Raw genomic sequence first — 6,899 nt, forward strand, 5'->3', positions numbered from 1 at the left:
GAAATGAAGAACCTGAAGAACCTGGAAGATTGTAGTGCCTTATAGACCCATTCTATGGATTCTGGGTTGGGAGGAGACTATGCCAGGAATACATGGATTCACACATCCTATGTACTACACTGAGCCACATCCCTGGCCACTGAATATGCTTAGTATGAAAAAATTTAAGTAGAGTCAGAAGAAGAATAGCATAACAAGCTTCCATAGATCTATATCCTAATCATTGCTTACATTTTTATATTTACTTTTTATGTGAAAACACTCTTAAATAAATTACAGATATATAACAATAACTAAAAGTAAATCTTTTCAAAATGACATGTACCTTCATAGATATAGTCATCATCACACCTAGTAAAAATCAATCAAAATTTTCTTATATTTAACACCCCAATGACATTTGATCTTCCAACTATCACAATAAAATGTCTTACAGTTGGTTTGCTCAAATAATAGCTGAGGAATGATAAATATCTCCATATATTTATATCGTGAAGAAATAAACTAGGTAAAATACCTTAGCAAGCAGAGCATTATTTCTAATAATATGGTATTGGTATCTTTTAGGTAAGAAGAAGGGCAATTAGATAGATGAATAGATGATAAACTGATAAAGGTAGGTTATCTTTTTATTATATAATAATATTGGAAGGATAGATCAAAAAGCAAATTTAATAGTTGTTGAGAGAAAAACAGTGAGTGTAGGGGATAGGTACGAAAGCAGGGTTTCTGTGGATGTAACTTAATATTTTTTATTTTGACTATAAATATTTTATATAATTTTTTAAATGTTAGTCACACAGAGAAAAATTAGCCCCTTAAAATGTGGAAATAAAGTGAAAAGAATGAATCCTATTGCATATAAAGTGTGTGGCATAGCCATATAAGGAAAACAATGATTTCAAGTGGCTTTAAAACACAGCAGTTTGACTCCACATCCCAAGTAGGAAATATTCTATGGATAATAAAAGAGGAGAGGAAATCATAAACTTCACTCAGTAGTCATATTATTAGTATTGATATTTTTATTAAAGGATTATGTTGCCATCATTAGAACCATAATTTTCAGCATAAAAATGATATAGTATAAAATCAGGGAAGTTAAATACAAACCCTGTATTTTTTCAAAGTGAATTGGAAATAGCAGTCTAAATTCACACTGTATACTTTTCTCTTAAATAAAAGCATAGTTCCTAGTTTGTCCACGGAATAGCCTAGAAGTCTTGGTCACCCAAAATCAGAAGAACACTTAGACCACCAGGCTGTGGTCTCTGGGTCCCACTCACAGGAAAAGTGACTGATTCTGGGTCTAGTAATAAAAAAGTACAAATGGCCCCTGGTCTTGAGACCCATCAAAGAAAGGCCAGCAAGGTCACAGTGAAGTGATACAGGAAGGGAACAGGGGCTACAGTGGCGGAATTTAAACCCTTATGTCAAGGATCCAGCAAGAAGGATGGGGGTGGCAGGGAGGGAGGCTCCTGGTGCCCACAAGGCAGCCTGATGAGCACAACACGAAAGGTGGGATTCGAACCTGTGGGGATCAGAATAAAGATGAGGTTTCAGAAATCTTTATATATAGCACTGTATAGCACTTTCCTCCTGTTGTTCATTGATTTGCTTGAGCAGGCACCAGTAACCTCTCCATTACAAGACTTGTTACTGTTTTTAGCATATCGAATATGTCACGGGGAGCTTGCCAGGCTTTGCCGTGTGGGCACGATACTCTCGATAGCTTGCTAGGCTCTCCGAGAGGGGTGGAGGAATCAAACCAGGGTTGGCCAGGTCGGCTGCGTGCAAGGCATGTGCCTTACCCGCTGTGCTATCACTCCGGCTTTATATATATGTGTGTGTGTATATATATATATGAGCACTGCTATTTATTCAGCCATTGATTAAGCTGATTAAATTGGGCATGAACTCCACATTACATTTTTTTAAAATTTCATAAGTTAGTTCACAATGTTTGATTACACTCAATATTCAAACACCAATCCCACCACCATTACACCTTCCCATCACCAAATTCATGATGTTTCCATCCCAAACCCCAATCCCTGTCCCAAAACATAACCAAAATAATTTATTTCGTATTGTCTGTTATGAAGAACTGCTGAACATGCTTACAAAAAATGTTCGTATAGGAAACAGCGTGAAGATTGTTCTATTTTGGCAGGAGCCATTAAGACATTCTATGGGATATCACTAACATCTTGTTAAGGTTTGGGTGATGTGAGTTTTTGTATATATATCTAAAAATATGTGTATATATATGCATATATATATTTCCCTCTATGATTTGTTGCCTACTATCTAAACCCCATCAAATGTGATGTGGTAATTATGGAGAATGGGTAGCACTGCAGCACTGTTCTTCCGTTGTTCACGGATTTGCTCCAGACGGCACCAGGAAAGTCTCCATTGCGAAACTTGTTGTTACTGTTTTTGGCATATCGAATACGTCACGGGTAACTTACCAGGCTTTGCCGTGCAGGCAGAATACTCTCGGTAACTTGCTGGGCTCTCCGAGAGGGGCGGAGGAATCGAACTCGGGTCGGCCGTGTTTAAGGCAAACACCTTACCCACTATGCTATCGCTCTGACCCAGGGGAATGGGTAGGGAGTGTTTTATGATATGTCACATGGCTGCAAAAGCTGCTGCACGGTCCAGGAATATCTTTACTCAGATGTGAGGCTCGGCCTTGAGCATAGCAGCGGTTGGATTGTGGAGGTTTTTGGCTGCCGGAGCTGGGTCCCTTGGGGTTGGGAGGGTTCTCACCCACACCCCTCTGGGACGTCCCATGTGAAACAGCCTGGCGCAGAGTACGGTGGAATGGTTATGGGGGCCTCATGTTATGCTCCCTTTCAAGAGAAGCAGCCGTGTGATCTGGATGGTGGCTGATGATGAGATTATCTGGCCCATCAGGAAGTGGCTTATGGGTGTGACCGGTGGGTTGCTAGAGACTAGCGAAAGTGGGCAGAGGATCTCCACTCCTGGTCCGATTGAGCCCAGTGTCCAAGGTCACAAAGTTCGGCTTTACCTGGGTTCCATAGAATTTCACTCATGTTTGAGGCTCAGCCTGAGCACTTGGGGAGCGGCCTTGAGCATGGCAGTGGTTGGGTTGTGGAGGTTTTTTGGCTGCTGAATCTGGGTCCTTTGGGGCGGGGAGGGCTCTCATCAGCCCCCCTCTGGGGTGCCCCGTGTGGGTTTCAGAAATCTTAAATTGAGATAGGGGAGCTTTGGCCTCAGAACCACAGCAAAGAAGAGCAACAAGGGCAGGAGACATACTCTGAGAAGAGCAGGATCCCTGATGAGATAATGGTGATCCATGGTGATCTAATGTCACTGGGGCATTAAACGTAAGAAAGACCATGATGAGCTGAGGCAGCAAAGCGGAGGGCCCTGACCAGGCAGGACTGATCAGAGTGTCAGACCACAGACTCATCCTGCAAAAGCACACCATGCATGACCTCAGTGCCATGCCATGGGGTCTAAGCAAAGGAGTGGAGAGCATGGCTGCACAAATAGGAGGCCTTGAGTTTGAACCATTGCTTGACCCAATCCCAAATTCCTAGCACCACCAGCATTCCTAGACTTTGAATACCAGATACCTTCAAGAGAGGCATATGTGCCCCCCATTCAAAAAAGGGAAAAAACAAAACAAAACAAAAAGAACCACAAAAGGCAACACAGTGACAAAAGCACCTGGCTTGCAACCTGAGGCCACCAGATTCCTCCCTCACCTCCAATGTATGAGTTCCAAAGCCAGAGGTGACGGCAAGAGCAAACCTTTTTTAACTTCAAGTCCCTGTGTCTCTAGGTCAGTTATGGGGATCCTACTACACCAGGGGTGTGTGATATCTGCAGCCTGCTAGAGTTTCTACTGAAATTTTTATATCACCTACCATGGTCCTCATTTCTGTCTGTAGCATTGTAGCACTGTCCTCCCGTTGTTCATCAATTTGCTCTAGCAGGCCCAGTAACGTCTGTCTCCATTGTGACACTTGTTACTGTGTTTAGCATATCGAATACATCATGGGTAGCCTGCCAGGCTTTGCCGTGCGGGCAAGATACTCTCAGTAGCTTGCCAGGCTCTCCGAGAGGGGCAGAGGAATCGAACCTGGCTGGGCCAGGTCGACCATGCTCAAGGCAAATGCCCTACCACTGTGCTATTGCTCCAGCCCTTCTGTCTATAATAGTTGTTTTTTTTTAATTTCAACTCTCATACATTCTTGTACTTTGCTGACTACCTGTGCTATCATTTTTTTGAACTCATTGAACATTCTCATCATAGAGTCACTAAAGACACTGGGGCTTAACTACTGTTATTATGTCTTCAGTAATATTGTTTTCATTCATTGAGCTTGGTGGGCTTCTATGTTTTTTTCTCCATTTGGTTTTCTAGTGTTGCTATGCTGGGGAGGAGTCTTTGTAGCTAACCCTCCTGGAAAATACTGAGGGATTAAGCAGGAGATTGTTCTCTGTCTTTCCACAGAATGACAGGAAGAGTGACTATGAGTAGCATGCAATTGAGAAGAGTTGCCATGTGGCCATCTAGGCAGCAGCTTGCCTAAGCAGCTTGGCGCAGGTGGATGCAGAGGCTGCTGGGACCCATCCAGTAGGGAGGGACTCTGGAATAGGTACAGTGATGTCAGCCAGAGACAAGCCTCACCTGGAATGGTGCAGCAGCACGCAGAAGGTCAAAACACCTCCAGTTTAAAAAAAATACTACGAGCAAACTTTATTCACAAGTCAGAGGAAAGAGATGAAATTTTGGTGGGAGGAAGTGGGTGTGGTGGTGGGTGTGATGTCACAGTGATGTATAAATGAAACTACCATTAAATCACAGTACATCAGCATAGATTTTTAAATAAAATCGATTAATCACTTAACTTCCCGTTAGTCGTCGATTTGCTTGAGCGGACGCCAGTAACGTCTCCATTTGTCCCTGTCGCGTGCTAGTGTAGCCCAATGGCATCTCTTCGCTCCGGGAACATGAAGGGCCTCAAACCGATCGTTCATGGTCTTGACGAAGAAGTCTGACCATCTGGTAGGTAGGCAGCCACGCGGTCTTTTGAAATCCCGTGGAATCCAGTCGGTAACAGCTCTAGTCCAGCGGTCGTCTTTAAATCTCATTACGTGACCAGCCCATCTGATTTTTGACACCTTGGCAAATGAGACAGCGTCCCTGATTCTTGATCGTCGACGGATATCGGAACTCCAGATTCTTTCTCTCATTTGAGTGAAACGTGATATTCCAAGCATAGCTCTTTCTATTCTTCTTTGGGAGACCTGAATGGCGTTCTCATCTTGTTTGCGTAGGGCCCAGGTCTCTGAGGCATAAGTTAATGCAGGAAGAACAGTGGAATCGAAGAGATGTGCCCGGAGCCGGAGGTTCTTCGTCCTCTTAGCTATTTCTTCGACGTTCTTGAAGGCGTTCCAAGCCGCTCTCTTCCTCCTGAGCAGCTCGGGTGCCAGGTCATTTGTCATGTTGACCTCTCGACCTAGGTACACATAGCTGTTGCATTCGGAGATGGTTGTTCCGTTGAGAGCGAATGGGGCATCAGGAACAAGGCTGTTTCTCATAAACATTGTCTTCGTAAGATTCAGCTGTAGTCCTACCTTTCCACACTCACGGTCAAAGTCGGCCAGCATTTGTGCCGCTTGGCTGATGTTTGGTGTTATTAAAACAATGTCATCAGCAAAGCGGAGGTGGTGTAGTTGCCGACCATCTATCTTCACTCCCATTCCTTCCCATTCCAGTTGTCGCATGATGTTCTCGAGGGTGGCACTGAAGAGTTTCGGTGAAATGGTATCACCCTGCCGCACCCCTCTCTTGACATCAACAATCACTTCTTTGTAGAATGGTGAGATCCTGGTAGTGAATCCGCAATACAGCTCACGGAGGATCCTGATGTATTGGGCTTGAATGCCCTGATTGGCTAGGGCTTCAATGACCGCTTCCGTCTCAACAGAATCAAAGGCCTTCTTTAAATCAATGAACGTTAAACAGAGCGGCATCTTGAACTCCCGAGAAACCTCAATGAGCTTGGTTATCGTGTGGATATGGTCGATGGTGCTGAATCCTTTGCGGAACCTGGCTTGCTCGCATGGTTGTCCTTCATCTAGTGTTCTGCCAATCCTATTTAGGATGACTCGAGTGAACAACTTGTAGATGACAGACAATAGGCAGATCGGGCGATAGTTGCCAATGTCATGGATGTCTTCCTTCTTGAACAGTAGTACGGTCCTGCTGGTTTTCCACTGGGACAGAACCTTGCATTCAGACAGGTAGCGAGTGAAGAGCCGAGCCAGTGTATTGATGAGTACTGACGGCAGGTTCTTCAGGTGTTCAGGTCTGACCTTGTCTGGGCTGGGTGCTGTTTGTTTCTTTACCAACAAAATGGCGTGTCGGATTTCGGAAGGGAGAACGTTGGGAACGACATATCCATCCTGTGGAATTTGGTATGTCAGCAAGTGGACATGGCTATCGAAGAGATTTGAGTAGAAATCCTGGATACACTACTTCCACTACCCAGCCATCGCCACACTTCAGGATGCTTTCCAGACCGCTTTGCGGCCGCGCGACACATCATAAGACACTAAATACACATCTTCCAGAATTGTCATACCATATTTGATAGGGTTCAAATATGGTAACACCTACTAGGGTGATTAGAGGTTGCCCCAAAAGCCTCTATCCCTCTCGGAAAGACTGGCAAGCTACCGAGAGTATTCCGCCCACACGGAAGAGTCTGGCAAGCTATCCGTTGTGTATTCGATATGCCAAAACCACAACTACAACTACAACTGGTCTCATTCACCTGACCCTGAAGGCTTCACTGACATGGCAGCATTGAGAAGGATGAGAAAGGAGAGGCCGACAAAATCTCAAGGCCGAC

Source organism: Sorex fumeus, unplaced genomic scaffold, assembly GCF_029834395.1.
Source record: "Sorex fumeus unplaced genomic scaffold, SorFum_2.1 ptg000009l, whole genome shotgun sequence".
In the NCBI taxonomy this organism is placed as follows: Eukaryota; Metazoa; Chordata; class Mammalia; order Eulipotyphla; family Soricidae; genus Sorex; species Sorex fumeus.